This window comes from Fistularia commersonii, chromosome 2, assembly GCF_037954325.1.
Source record: "Fistularia commersonii isolate RoL2024-O1a breed Wild chromosome 2, RoL_Fcom_v1.0, whole genome shotgun sequence".
Lineage (NCBI taxonomy): Eukaryota > Metazoa > Chordata > Actinopteri > Syngnathiformes > Fistulariidae > Fistularia > Fistularia commersonii.
In genome coordinates this window covers 1,376,370-1,392,575 of record NC_141285.1, presented here as the reverse complement: position 1 = coordinate 1,392,575, position 16,206 = coordinate 1,376,370, and the positions used below count along the sequence as shown (strand labels likewise).

Sequence of the window (16,206 nt, the reverse complement as noted above, 5' to 3'; positions counted from 1 at the left end):
TGTTGTTATTGTTGCGCCGGCAGAGGGATGAGCAATTGCGCTGACATCTCGCCGGCAATTCCCAGCGGGTTCACATGTGCTTGTAAGGCCAGAATGTGATGAAGAGCGGCTCCCCTATCGTTGCGGCCCGGCCTATAAATCACGGACGACAGGTTAATTCTATTGTAATGGCTGTCACTGCGGTTCAGCTGCAAGGGTCAAGCGCCGTAGCCGAACGTATGGGATCTCTAACCCTTGAATGGGCGACGCCCGGCAGAAATAAAAGAAATCCGCCCGGAGCTGTTTTCCCACGGGGCCGAGAAAACACTCATTCGCAGGGTTCGATATAGAAATGCAACCTGAGACGGCGCGTTGTTTTCGCCGCCGGATCGCAAAGATTAGCCGCTCCGGGGTGTTTGGCCGACCGAGATTCGTGGGCTGACCCGTGGAAAATAAGCGTATAATGAAATGATTGGCTGGAACTTGTTGACAAAGGTGTGTTTAATTACCAGAGCCAGACACATTAAGTGAAAGGTCAACTTTGTACAGAGCGGCGTGGCCAACTGGCAAATCGATGATACACTAATAACGGTCAAACAAATGTAAACCTTCTCGGAAACGTCTCGCAGGAAGGCGTCATCGGTCCAGATCGTTCTCGATAGAAGTCCAGCGATCCCTCGCTAGAACCCGGTTTACTTTTCACGGTTTCGCTACTTCACGGATTTGCATGGTGCATTGTGCTCTGCATTCTGATTGGCTAAAAAGTCACTCCGCTTCTTCTCTACCTGTGCGTCAATAACGTCGCAGTTTAATATGTACACGTACGTAAAACAGCTTGACGAATTTACATGACGTACGTGCAAATTCTCTTCGAGTTTCTCTAAAACCCATCATGTTGACAAAACGCTCTAGACCGACAAAAGGGCCCAAAAGTTAGCGGAAGATGCTATCTATGGCAGATAGAGTTAAACTTCTGGACATGCTAAGGGAAGCTAAAAGCTATGCGGCTGTAGGTCGGCATTACGGAATGAATGAATCTTCCGTTCGTTCCGTAAAGAAGGAAGGAAAAAACATAAGGACGACAGCAGCGATAAGTTTTAATAAGGATGCAAAAAGGGTTGCAACTGTCCGCAATTTTTTTTCATCATTTTTAATTTTCTCCCGTTAAATCCTATTCCTCTGGTCGCGGTGGGCGGAGCTAATCTCTGCCATTTGAAGCCTTCTGTTCACATTGATGATTAAAATTATTATTTGACAGTACGGAAGTTATTTGTTGAAAAAAACCTTTCTAAAGTACAGTACTTTTATTTGTGAAACAAACGATTGACCCTGTAAAGTGGTTTGTTCTTTCTTTTCAATGTATAATAGAGTATTTAATCGTATAATAATTGTAAAAAAAAAATAAAATAAAGGTTTCTACTTTATGGATTTTGCCGATCACGGGTTCTTTTTGGAACGTTACCCCTGCAAAAAACAAGGGTTTACTGTATGGGATAGATCTGTTTCCTGGCGCCTCCTCTGAGATCTTAGAAACCAACATCCCGATATATAAACGGCGCGCAGTCGTGATTGTTGAACGCGCGACTTTAGCGCCGAGCTCCACCCTCGTCGTCGTCCTTCCCTGTCGATGTTCGCACGTGGGGATTATTCCTCGGAAATTTGAGTTTCGGGCCTCGGAAAGGCTCCTCGGAGTCTGGATGAGGCCCCTCCCCGTCCAGCGGATCAGAAACCGGCGGATCGGCGGCACGGCCGAGCAAATCTGGCGTTGTTCGGAGTCAAATTCTCCTCAAATGATTCACACTTTGTCAGGTTACCAACCAGAAACACATGTGGCACCGGAGCCTCGGAGGTCTGGCCTCGTCCGGTGAGCGACCCGGCCTTCAGATGACCGGTCGGTCAGTCAGTCAGGAGCAGATTTCCCCTTCTCGCTCCTTCTTTTCCTTCTCGCGGCGCGCCTGCAGCAAAGTTGCGATATTACTAATACGCGAGCGAAGAGGTTCAGCGGGTTCATTACGGTAGACCGGAGTATGTCAGCTCTCGTGGGGAACAAGACTTGGACGACTGGAGAGCAGAAGTCGGCGGCACGTTGCGATAGCAGCCAGAGCGGTGAAGGCCGAGACCGAGCAGATTCTGCTCCGCTCTGACTCAACAATCTGTTTACGTAGAAATTAGTAAAATCTCTCCTGTGATATTTAGAAGCCGGAGCTCTTGTAAACACCCGGTGGACGGCGGCCAGCGTCTCCTCTCCTTGTGTCATTAATTGGCAGCGCCGTCGCCGAGCCACGTGGCTCCTGCCAGGTATTTTGTTGAGACTAGACGAGAGATCTTTTCCGTGTCTCGGGTTAAAAGTTCTTTTGTTGTTTCCAGTTTTTTCCTGACGGCGCGGGGTCTCTCGCGTTGGCGCCGTGACACTGAGCCGCCGTGGAGATGTTTAAAGAGAAACCGCACAAAGGAAGGCGAATCGCTCCGACGCGTGAATTTGTACATTTTTCTGGGCAGTCGGACCAAACCTGAGGCGCGTAATCACTGGTATTTTTCCTCTGTTAGCGTTTATATACCGAGAGACACTGAGCCGTGGGCTTCTCATTCACCTTCATCACGAGCCGACTGTATCGTTCCACCCCGAAAAACGCGCATTAAAGTCAAATTTGTTCTTCTTAAATCTTCTTCATCTTCTTCTTTCGGCTTTTCCCTTCAGGTGTCGCCACAGCACATCACCAAACAAGAAGGGGCTCAGAGCTGATCCCTGATGAAGCCTCACCTCCACCTTGAACTTCTCTGTTAACCCTACAGCACACCTCACCTCTGCCTACAGCGAGCATACATGTCCTGCACCTTCTTCTTCTTCTTCTTTCGGCTTTTCCCGTCAGGTGTCGCCACAGCGAGTCAACTTTCTCCATCTAACCCTATTCTCTGGATCCTCCTCTCTCACACCAACTACCTTCATATCTTCTCTCACTACGTCCATAAATCTTCTCTTTTGTCTTCCTCCAGACCTCCTGCCTGGCAGCTCCAATTCCAGCATCCGTCTACCAATATATTCTCTATCCCTCCTCTGTCCATGACCCAACCATCTCAGTCTGGCTTCTCTGACCTTCTCTCCAAAACATCTAACATGTGCCGTCCCTCTGATGGACTCGTTCCTGATCCTCTCCATCCTGGTCACTCCCAAAGAGAACCTCAACTTCTTCATCTCTGCAACCTCTAGTTCTGCCTGTTGTCTTTTGGTCATTGGAACAGTTTCTAGTCCAAACATCATCGCTGGTCTCACCACTGTCTTGTACACCTTTCCTTTCATTCTGGCTGATGTTCTTCTATCTCTTGGTACCCCTGACACTTTTCTCCACCCATTCCAACCTGCTTGGACCCGTGTCTTCACCTCTTCTCCACACTCTCCTACGCTCTGGACTGTTGACCCTAAGTACCTGAAACCCTCCAGCTTCTTGATCTCTTCTTCTTGAGCTTGATTTTTAGTGAATTAATCGGTTAAATTTCTCCCGGTGCCGAGATTCCAGCGACTCCTGCTGCGGTTTATTACTCTGCATGTCGCTGCAGCAGATGACTGGAGAATGCAGAATGGCATCAGACGGCAAAAATGGCCTTTTCGGTTCCAGTCGGGGAGCGTGGGGACTCTGAACCCCAAATCTTTTCAGCCGCGCGCCGACGGTAACACTATCTTCGAACAATTTCGAAAGTAATAATGAATTATTTTTATGTGCTGTGTTTGACCCTAAGTACCTGAAACCCTGCAGCTTCTTGATCTCTTCTTCTTGATCTTGATTTTTAGTGAATTAATCGATTAAATTTCTCCCGGTGCCGAGATTCCAGCGACTCCTGCTTCTGGTCACTCCCAAAAAGAACCTCAACATCTTCATCTCTGCAACCTCCAGTTTTGCCTGCTGTCTTCTGGTCATTGTAACAGTTTCGAGTCCAAACATCACCGCTGTCCTTTCCTTTTATTCTGGCTGAAAGTCTTCTATCACATAGCATCCCTGACACTTCTTCTTAAAAACATATACTTTAACATTTCACTGTCATCGAAGGCTAAGATGTGTTTTGTGACCGATCTGGCTCGGGCTTGTTATGTAAAAGACCCAAACAGGACGATAAATATTCTCGGTCGTTCGCTGAAATCAAACCCGAACGTGGAATGGATTAATCGTCCCGTCCCGAGGACATCGCCCCCCGATCGGGATGCAGAATCATGAATATTAATCGGGGTTGCGGACGTGAGATTCGGAGGCTTCTCTTTTTAACGCCGATCATAACACGGGGTGACCGAAGCATACAAAGTAAATCCCTTTTAAAACATATATTTGCCTTCTCGTGGAGGTTGAGATGAGGAGATCAATATCAATCTCCCGTGAGTGTGTAGCACGCATGCTAATGCCTGGTGCTAAAGCTTTTTGCTCCTGATGAAGAGACTTTGGCTTTTATTGATTGGCAATGTATTTTCTTTTATTCCATCTCGACATAATTGAAACAGGAGTTTGGACAGACTCCGTCCAACTCACTTTCAGCTCACAATTTCATTGAATTCAAGGGGTTTCGTTCCTGAAGGTTAACTTCGTAGGCAATAATGTTTTTTTTTTTTTTTCGCTCGGAGACACGAGTTGACCTTTTCAGTAAGAGGCTGTTCGGCGCGTCTGGAAAAAACTGGTTTGTTTCAACGACGGCTCTTTTCCACCGAGAGCTACTTAGAGCGAACCCGGGCGTTTTACGGCCACATCCGGCACTTTTTTGCTCACTTTTTTTTTTATCTGGACCGTAAACTTTTCTTTGCTTTGAATATTTTCAATCAATATCAAATTTAGAAACTCCCTTTCCCTTTTGTTTTAATTTTGTATGGTTGATTCGGTACAAAATAATGTCGGTACATTTATATGATCACGTTCAATTTACATGATACCTAGTTGGCCAAAATTTTTTATCAAAATTAAACAAGAAATGTGGCCCGCCGGCCAAAATTATCGCCCGACTTTGAGGTTCCTGATTGGTGTATTTTGACGATTCATTAGCACATCAGCGTTTGTCAAAGCACCGTCTGACATTTTTGGTTCCCTGATCCAGACCATCTCACTGCAGATGCTCCCTTCTCATATTTTAACTGCAGAATAAAAAACAGAATCCTGAACATTTTCTATGTTTTCCAAGAGATCATATAACGGTTTCTCGCTCAGCTTGATTATGTCGGCGTTGTAACTTTTCACGAAGGCTCCTGAGGAGGTTCTGTTACAAAGACGGGTTCCTAAAGCGTTTTACAACGGTTTCTTAGTCAACAAGAACAGAGTTTCTGTCTCGGCGAGTCGTCCTTACAGACTCCCAAATTCCCTCGACCTCTAGAGCAGTGGACACCTCAACTGAACAGAAAATCACTTCAGTCTTGCTACCAATTCTTTTTTTCAAAATATTGTATCTAGTTAGGACTGAGGGGAATCAACGGCAAAGAAATACCCTTTTTTTGACGGACAAATCTCGCTAACTTGAGCTAGTCTCCTTCTCAAGTTCCTTGAATCCCCTGCAGAATAACAAGGCCTGTCAAGGAAGTCGGAGTTGCGCTCCTAATTGCCATTAGATCATGTTAAATATACGGGCACCAGTCAAACCCTGGGGAAAAAAAACGCTGATAAGGTTTACGGACTTTTGAGCATATACAGTTTTAAGCCCTTTGCCCGTTGTGTCAAGATTTAGACATGTATGCTTTTCATAACGGGATTCTGACCTGTTTCCTAAACAAGTAGGGAACAGGAGCTAATACGACGGAAGCTTCTTTTTTCAACGTTAATTTTAGACTTTAGTTCATTAAGTATCCTGGTTTTTTGAATGATCTGATCTGATTTTTTTTTTTTTTTTTTTGTGCAAGTGCTTTAAGAAACCTGCAAGTTTACACCCGATTTTTTTTTCCCCCCTCAAATTGCATGCGCCGCTGGACTGTTGGTTCATAACTGCTTTTGGGGAAATGTGTTGTATCTCACGCTGGCATATTTCTAAGACCAAACCAAAGCCAGGACCTATCATTACAAACCATCCCTGAAATGGAAAAAGCAGCAGTTAAATTTCCAAATAAATACAGGGTACGTGCAAATTATACCCAACATCGGTCGGTGCTCGCGGCTGCAGGTTTGTTCATGTCATTGAATGACCAAATTTAAAAAATGGCCCCCTTTCTTGGGGAAGCGGCGGTCAGATTAATAAAACAATCTTCCTCGGCCGGTCCTAATGATAGATTTTGTCCCACCTGACGCCGCCCCAGCACATACCAACGCCGCATCAGACGCTACATCATAGATCTTGGTACACAATATTGTTTTTTAGTTGTTTGAAATGAACAAGCACAATGAAACTCCACCCTCCGGAGGGTCCCTTCGGACTTGGATGCCTCTAAGTACATCACTGTGCATGATCTTCGAAACAGAAGTGCTATTTAAGACGTCGCAGGGTCACGGCAGAGTTATTTACAAGGCTCCTCCTTACTGTTATTTATACTGTCGCAGGAGTCCCATCATAGGTAGGCGATGGAAATATGTTGGCGGTCAAAAGGTCGAGCTTATGTTTGCCTCTTTTCTTAGATCCGTTGATTTGGTGTCGCCTATTCGAGATAACACGCAAGATTTTACTCTTTGGAGCATCACTATTTGTTTTAATGGTTTGTAGCAAAAAGCTGAATTAGATTGTTTATTCGCCAATGAACTTGAATTTATTTGGTTATTTGGTTTGGGAACAGGTTACAATTGCTGCAAAATTGTACAGGTGGTCGTTCAGGTGTTCATATGAAGTGAAAAACGGTGTGATACACTAACACTATTGATACTGTTGCTTAGAAAAGTAGTCAAGTTTCCTTTATAATCAGAAGTACGTAAAGATTATCACTTTCATAATATAGTATAATGATGCACACAAGATGGTGGCGTGGTGAGCGTACTAACAAACCCACTAGGCATACTTCCAAACAATGCAGGAAGTATAGTTCATCTGAACTACTTCAACTCATGGATATAGAAGATCAAACCCAGGCTCGGCACAGTGTCGGGTCGACTGGGGATCCAGGGGAAAGTGGACAGTGTCTGACTTGGAGGAGGAAGCAGTGTGCCTGGAGGTGCTGGAGGGGCAAGCGAACCGGTATGCTAGCAAGGCTCAAAACTAGCAAACCCCCAGCTCTTTAGGCATTTCGCGCTAAGCTGACAGATACTCTGCCTTGGTTTTACGGGTGCATAACTTTAGCAACCAGGCAAAATGGCAAGCTAGGCCAGGTGTACAGCAACAGACGGGGAGCATACACCTGGACTTCTCTGCTCCATCATGCTGGTTCCAGCTCATCATCCTTTGCTTCCGCACAAGTCCACACGGAAAGCTACCTCAGTGTGGCCCAACATTGTTGTTCCCACGCTACAGGGCTGATGCTAGCGGCTGGGACAAAAAAAGACAGAGGTGTCCATGTGGAGTGCGCTTCATTTGTTTGCGGCGATATCAGAAATCGTGTCTGTGACATTGCCATCACCAGGATCGTCACAGTGTACCCCAAATAAGTACTGTTAGTGAATGGTGAGGTGTGGTGTCTGCTGAGGGCACTGAGGACAATGAGGAGGAGACTGAAGCATTCAGAGTGGAGTGACTTCAGCAGGAGATAAGTTGTATGCCCTCAGGACCTATCTCTCCCTGATGCCGTCTACACATTCAATGCTCTCTATGAAGCATACAAGTCGTCCCCCAACTGTCTGACCAGGCGAGTTGCCCCTTAGTGTGTCTGCTGAGGATGCCAGGAAGAATTTGTAGCCCATCAGACCCACCGGCCCAGACATAATTTCAGGAAGGGCTCTGAGAGTATGGACGGACACGTTTAACACCTCCTTGGCCCGGGCTGCTGTGCCGGTGTGCTTGAAGACCTCCAACATCATCCCGTGCCCAAGAATGCAGCATTGGGGAGTATGAAGGACGATCAGCAAATGGCCTTCCTTCCAGGCGTCATGAAATGTTTGAAATGTTTCATGAAATGTTTAAAAAACTAAAACGACATTGAAGTGGACCCATACCTTTGTGGCCACAGAAAGAATTGCTCTGGATTAGATGCGTGTCATCATCCATCCACTCTGCTGTCACCCATCCGGAAAGTTCTGCCTTTTATACAATCATCAGGCAAACTATAGTAAACAAACTACTGCTGTTGGAACTCGCACCTGCTAAAGGGTCCTTGACTTTTGACACGCTGACCACAAACCGTTGGGTATTTCATCCTCCTCCATCACCCTGGACATGCTCTCTCAAAGGGAGTGTCCTCTGAGAGTCGGCAGGAGGTGGAAGATCTGCATCAAGCTGGTTATGGATGTAAGGAAGAGAAGCCCACTACCATGAAGGGAGCGGCTGTTGAAATGGCTTATAGCTTTAAATATTTCTCGTAGCCAAACTTTGAAGGACTGGACCGTCAACACCTCCAACAACAACTTTATTTTGCTTTTCTACTCTCACCTTGGAATGGGAACTGGAACCCGGCACCCAATCAGAAGTTCCTGCTGTGCTGCGCTCGCCGAATTTGAATTTGAGAAAAAACAAGAACATTTTTAAAAATGATCGAGTTTGTCCGACACAAACCGGTTTATTTGCCTTTGGATCTTTTTCTCAAAAACGTCCATCCAGATGTTCAATATGTCGATTACAGTGTCAAGGTGACCTCATATCGACACCTTTTCATTGACAGTGACAGTTTTGGCACATCAGGTGAAATTTACCCGCACCATCTGGGATGTTCCTCACCCAGCCAGCGCCGTGGACTTCAAATTTGACCTTCGGCCGACGCCCTTACATGGGTCACCACTGAGTTGGAAAGAGCAAGTGGATTTTTTCCAAACACTTCTGTCGACCCAAGGTGGAACATGGAAAGGGGAGTGATGGATCTCCAGACGTCTGCAACATGTTTTACACATGTCTGTATCTGCAGGGATCCTTTCCATAAAGTTTGCTTCAACAGCCCGAGCCGTCACTGGCTTAATATACCCTTTTTTTTTTTTTTTTACTACAATGTGGAAAGCTGTTAAGTCCATTTTATTTATGTCTCCTGATATCACGGTCACGGCCTGGGAGGGCTTTTCCATAGAAGCGATTCCAGTCAGGAGATCAGGCCCCCTAAGAAACCCCTTTTAGAGAAACCCTTGAATATTTAAAAATAGCTTGGATAATCTGATTGGAGTTATTGGGGCGACAACGTCGGCTCAGAGTCCAAACTCGCACCTCCATTGGTGTCGAACTGCTCTTGTTCCCTTCCGATTCGGTCGCCAGATCGCTCGTTTCGACGGGACTTACATTTTCGTCTTTATCAATCTTTCGCATCCAAAAGATGGGAAAGTAAGTTTCAAAACACTCCAACCCCCGATAATACCCGAGAGTCCCCTTCATTCATGTCGGCAGCCTCTACCTTTATCTGTATGTCAGGAATTGATCTCTGTGACTAAGTTGAGATAAGCCTCTTATCTCCGGTAATGTCAGCGCACCATCACAATTCAGATCACATGGTCCATTTGGCTGAGTGAAGCTCCGGCATTCGGCGAGAGCTAAGCCGGGCTGACGGTTCATCCTGCTTGACCTGCAAGAGAAGATGAAGGATGGGAAACGCCATCCATCCCGGGCCGTTCGCGCAATTACTTCAATATCAGCGGATGTAAAATCCGCCCGGTGGTTCTGATCTCCGACAGCTGATCACACACTGACGAGACCGGTGAGAAATATCGTCGCTGATGTTTATTTTTACCGCGAAACCCTGCCAAGAATCCGGGTCACAAATAAAGACGCCCCGTTTTAGCGACGCGCTCTGCAACGCTAACGGTTTCGTCGACTCCTTCGTGACGGTAGCTGTGTTTTTCGTCGCAATCTAGCGCGATCCTGTTTGTCGTGAATAAAAACGTTCATATTTTATATAAGTGCCGTATTTTTATATGAAGCCAAAATATATAAGAATGGATTAAAAAGTCAAAAGAGAAGAGAAAGGACAGTCTTTGACACTGATTAGCCTTTTGGGATTAGACATATGGGACGAACTTTGACCAGGTGGAAGAAGAAGAGTTTTATTCGCTAAAATCTGACGGTGGAAAGAAAAAAAACATCTTGAGAAAATATAATGCAAATAATGCAAAATATAATGCAAAAACTATAGAATCGTTTTTGTATATATATATACATGTATAAATATATGTATATATATATAAGAAAAAAAACATCTTGAGAAAATATAATGCAAATAATGCAAAATATAATACAAAAACTATAGTATCGTTTTTGTGTATATATATATATATATATATATATATAAACCATCAAGGCAAGAAAAAAACATCTTGACAAAATATAATATATATATAAAAAAAAAAATATATATATATATATCCAAAAATGATACTATAGTTTATACATATATATATATAAAAAAACCATCAAGGAAAGAAAAAAAACATCTTGACAAAATATAATATGTAATATACACACACATATATATATATATATATATAATATTATATTTTCTCAAGATGGTTTTTAAATATACATATATATATATCCAAAAACGACTACATATATATTTTTTTTAAATCCTATTTATATATATATATATATATATATATATATATATTTATTTTTTCAGTAAATCAGTTAAATTCTCATTTCCCACCACCATACTCCTGTTGATTTATTTAGATATTAAGAAAAACAAATGCTTATATATTTTGGCCTCTCCTTTTGGAGGTTTTCTCATAATATGCTTTTTTTTTTGTTTTTTAATGAATGACAGTAATTTTCTCCAACCAATAAAATTCTAATTGTGCTCACGCCGCTGGTAAACATTATTTTTTAACATCGAGCCAAATGAGCCCAAGAAATCATTGCTTTTGTGTAAATTAAATTTCAAACGAGTCAGTAGACGAGGATGTAAAACCGAACATCGTCACCCGAGTTGTGACACAACGGATACTTCCGATACTTTTTCGCGCTGTTTTCAAACCGAATCCCTCCAATGAGGAAGCCGCGGCCGCGAGGAGAAGCTTCTCTGAAGGTCACGTCCAGGACGGCCTCAGAGAAGCAGCGCTACGTTTGATGGTTGGGTGTTTCCAAACATTGTTTCCTGTCACCCCAGGAAGCGCTTAATCCGCCGCTTCTGTCGGGGCTTATAGACGATAATTATGGAAGTTGGGTGCAGTTTGGCTGAGCGGTGAAACTAAATTAGTCCTCCCTCCGGGATCTCTGGACGCTCAGATCCTCCGTGCCGACTACTGGATTAATTTATCTCCAGACAAAAACAAACTTCACGGTACAGTGACCGTAATGGCTTAAGATGGGATAAATCTTGATGTGTCGGCGCTCACCTTCAAACCTGCAGCCTGTCAGCTGCGAACATTTCACTCGTGGCATTTAATAATAATTGTTTACGTGTGGCATCACCAGCTATTATTGTAGCGTTGATTTCCCGTAGGAATTTCAATTAGGAAATAGCATTATTGTAATTAAGCCTTTGGTTTTATCTCACACTGTTGCTGTTGCACGGCCAAATGTTCTCCCTGGACAAATATCAGATGTGGAATGAAAACAATAAGTAATTAATAGAATATATTGATGTTATATATATAAATATCTATATGTATGTGTGTGTATATTTGTGTATGTGCATGTATGTTTTTGTATATACATGCATACATATGTGGAAATACATATGTGTGTGTGTATACATATAAATACATATGCTACATATAAAAAGAAGAATAGATCCAAAGTTGGAAAAAACACTATCGGTAATAATATGTTGTGGAAGCACAATGAAAGAATTCTATAAAAAATGCTGCACTCATCATCTAGTTTATCGATAAACTGATATATATGTTGTTGTTTTTTTTAAATGATAAAATCAAAATAATTGTGGTCGTAAAATTCTTGGGCTTTAACAATAGTTCTGTATTTTTGATGCACAGTTTCACCATTTAGCGTCAACATTGGTTTTCATCATAATCCCATTTACTTTCAAATAAATGGCAACAGAAGAATCGACAACGGCGGTCATGCAAGCTAGATTTAAAAGATTAGGAATAAAAAAAAAAAAAATTGACATTTGCTGCAAAAGAAATGATAGAGTGCAAGGTATTTTTTGAATCTCCCTCGGACTGATGATGTCGTCAAATAAAAACGTCACACACCGATCAACCGTGTTTAGCTTACAGGAAGCTAAGCTGGTCGAAATGCGCACGTGTCCCACCCACCGTTCAAACGTAAATACAAGAAACCCTCGAAAGTGTCAAACTCTCGGCCCGCGGGCCAAATGTGGCCCGCCAACTCTTTTTCTGCGGCCAGCAAGAACATCTTAAATGTCTATTGTCTTAAAATAAATAAGTCAAATATCTGCATTGACTGTAAACTACATTTCCTGCCAGTAGATCCCACACATCAATGTGGAATGGAGAATAAAAACAAACCCAAAATGTCCAGGGAGAGAAAAGTTGCTGTTTCAAGAACAATTTGTGCTTGAAGGAGAAAAAGCGGTATGTCTTTTGTGTCTTTTGTCAAAGAGTACACAAAAGACGGAGCTAAGTATGCTAATGTTAGCCTTCCAGAAAAACAACAAATTGTCCAAGAATTAAAAAATTACATAAAATTTTAGATTTGAATGAGTAATTAAGTTATTTAACATGAAGGACCAGATGGCTTTATTTGACATTTGGCCCTCGGTAAAAAGGAGTTTCCTGATAGGAACTTCCGAAAGCAAAGCGACATAGAATTTCTGTTGACTCCTATTTCCTATCGGCCTTCGTCCAAGTTATGCTCTGCCATTTCGGATCAAACCTCACGATATATCTTGAAAATCTTGCTTCGGGGAAGATTTGCTGTTTGTTTTGTAGGTGGCGTCTTTTATGGCGAAGCGTTGGCTCACCGGTCTTTGTATCGTGTTTGGAAAGGTTGCTAAATAACTATCTTTCATTTTCAAATTAAATAGTTCTGATATTACTTGTCTGAGCCCAGAGCTCGACCCGTTAGCTCCAAATATTTGACGATAAAATACGTCTCACCTTGAACAGCCGGCGGCTCCGAAGCTTCCCTTTGCCGCTGTTCGCCGTATGAACTTTATACAGAACAGAATTAGCATTTTTGAAAATCTGATTCTTTTCTCCAGCGATTTTTATCCTTTTTTCACAGTTTTCTCCCACGCCGGGTCGAATCCGAGCCTCTCTTGACATTGACCCTGTATCAGAAAGCCTTTCTGGTTGAACCACAGACATTTTCCAAGCAAAAAGGGAATACGAGTATTTTTTAAATGTCAACGCATGTTGGAAAAAGGTTCAAAATCAGAAACCCCAGATTGTCCCGTTTGATCCGTTTCGATGGCGATTTTCAGTCGGATAAGAACCGATCGAGATGTGTCACATCAGGGAAATATGTTGGAATCAGGCGAAAAATAACATTTCAACTTTCCTGCCGAAATATTATGTTCAAATCCTGGATGTCCAGCATGAAGGAAGAATCAAAACATTGTTTTTTTTTAGCTGAAAAGGGGAAATAACAAGGGTTATGGTTTTTTGAACAAACGTCAAAGCTGCTATTCAAATAACAGCAAAATAAATATATATACACATTGGAAAAAAAAATTTAAAAATAATTTAAAAGGAGGTTTTCCGTCTGTCTGTGCTTGAAAAACACTAAAATAATACATCCTAGATGTGAATGAATGACATATTCTGGTTGTTCTTTACATAGTTGAATGCGCTGACAACAAACTGATCAATGGAAATCAAATGTATGAACCCAAAGTGGAAAAACAAACTAGTGATCCAATTTTGATATAATGTCCTTAGAATAAGTCAAAATGAATGAGTGGACAGTTTGATTTCACACAAAAGTTACATTATGTTGTTTGTTTGCTTTTGAGAAGTATGATTTTTGGGGGGTTTGAGCCAATACAACTGTCATTGGTTGAGAGGCGGCTTCACCCTGGACTGGTTGATCACTAGTGATAACTAGTCCACATACAGAGACATTCACTTTTATTGGGTGCCTATTTTGCATGCACTGTTGCAACGACTAGTTGAAATAAACTGCAAAACTCTGAGCGTAAAGATTCGGCCCTATTAGCGCCAGCACTCTGACAAGGAGTGTATTTACAAGCGTTCTGTTTCCTTAACTACATTTGCGTGTGTGTGTTTGTGCATGTGTGTGTGTGTGTGCGTGTTTTTAAACGACTTTGTGCCCAGTAGGTCACTAAATGTGATTAATGACATAATTATGTAGTGGCCATATCTTCGAATGTAAACTAAACAAGAATGATTTTCTTTTCCACACTCCGCCTTAGTATCAACACTGACCACCAAATATTGATTTTCCATATTTTTTTTTTTCCAGTGCTTAAAATGAGTAGTACGTCATGTCACTGCTTCTTGCTGCTGGTTGACCGGCGCTGTCTCACCATCACGCCTCTCACTTTGAGCCCGGAGCAAACATTGTCTGCACAACATGCATCTCCATGTGAGCTTCAAAGCATTGCAGCGCTCAAACGTGAACATTAGCCAGAAAGTTTCTCAGAACTCAGTTCTAAGAGCTGTCCGGCTCGAATTTCATTCTAGGAACCCGCTTTGCCCCAGGGGGAACCTTTTAGTTTTGCATTCCCACAGGCAGCACGGCACCACGGTAGGGACAGGCGTGATGCATGTGTCTGGGATGTGTAGCTCATGCTCCTTCCTCGAAAAAAAACAACCGTGAAGAAGGTGACGTGGACAACTTGGAGAGCCACAGTGTCCATGTTCTACATGTCGGGAATAACAACCGTTGGCTATCAAATGGGTTATTGTATGAGGAAGTCAGGAGTAGCAGAGAAGTATGTTAGACTGGTGCAGGACATGTATGCTAGCTGTGAGACAGTGGTGAGGTGTGCTGTAGGGGTAACAGAGAAGTTCAAGGTGGAGGTGGGACTCCATCAGGGATCAGCTCTGAGCCCCTTCTTGTTCGCAATGGTGATGGACAGGCTGACAGATGAGGTTAGACAGGAATCCCCATGGACCATGATGTTTGCAGATGACATTGTGATCTGTAGTGAGAGCAGACAACAGGTAGAGGAAAATCCAAAGAGGTGGATGTATGCTCTGGAAAGGAGTGGAATGAAGGTTAGTCTATATGTGTGTGAATGAGAGGAACTCGGGTGGAACGGTGAGGCTACAGGGAGTGGAGATCAAGAAGCTGGAGGATTTCAGGTACTTAGGGTCAACAGTCAAGAGCAACGGAGAGTGTGGAAAAGACGTGAAGAGACGAGTCCAAGCAGGTTGGAATGGGTGGAGAAAAGTGTCCGGGGTACCAAGAGATAGAAGAGTGAAAGGAAAGCTGGAGGAGACAGTGGTGAGACCAGCGATGTTGTATGGACTAAAAACAGTGACAATGGCGAAAATACAGGAGGCAAAGCTGGAGATCACAGAGATGAAGATGTTGAGGTTCTCTTTGGGAGTGACCAGGATGGAGAGGATCAGGAATGAGTCTATCAGAGGAACGGCACATGTTAGATGTTTTGGAGAGAAGGTCAGAGAAGCCAGACTGAGATGGTTGCGTCATGTACAGAGGAGGGCGAGTGAATATATTGGTAGACGGATGCTGGAATTGGACCAAAGAGAAGCTTTATGGACATCATGAGAGGATATGAAGGTATTTGGTGTGAGTGAGGAGGATGCAGAGAATAGGGTTAAATGGAGAAGGTGGAATCTCTGTGGACATCCCTGAAGGGAAAAGCCAAAAGGAGAAGACGGCTACCTGAAGTGCTTTTATTTTCTCCTTGCAGTGCTTCACTAAAAGTAAATCAGCCATACCGTTTGTTTCTGAAACCAGTCTGATGTGTAGGAGGCCAGAAGCGCTTGGACCTCTTCATCGGCCCATTTTCCGCCGGTTCTTTCGGTTGTCGTGACAACACAGCTGAACAGTGACCACGGTAGTTTTTAAAAACGCCGCTCTGCAGTCCACAAGAAGTATCTGGTAATGGGCCTGACTTATGAGCTCAGTCAATCACCAAGATCCTACAGCATGAGTTCTTGTGGAACCATAAAAGAGACCCTGCCTTGGACCAGGACTAAACTGGTTCTAGGAACTGGAGGTCTGTGGTTCCTGGTTCGTATGCTGTCCAAATGCACAAAAGAAAGACCTAGCCCCTGTCATGACTCTAAGAACTGCAAAATGTTCCTAGAGTAGGAAAGAGGCTAGTAGTCGGCTGAACGCAGTGCTCACTTGGTTTAA

The 16,206-nt window shown here is 43.2% G+C and overlaps 1 protein-coding gene across 5 annotated transcripts in view; it reads left to right on the top strand.

Annotated features, from left to right (window-relative positions):
* ltbp1 (latent transforming growth factor beta binding protein 1) overlaps positions 1-16,206 on the top strand; it is a 189,434-nt gene that overhangs the window by 42,299 nt on the left and 130,929 nt on the right. The gene's annotated exons all lie outside the window — the stretch shown is intronic.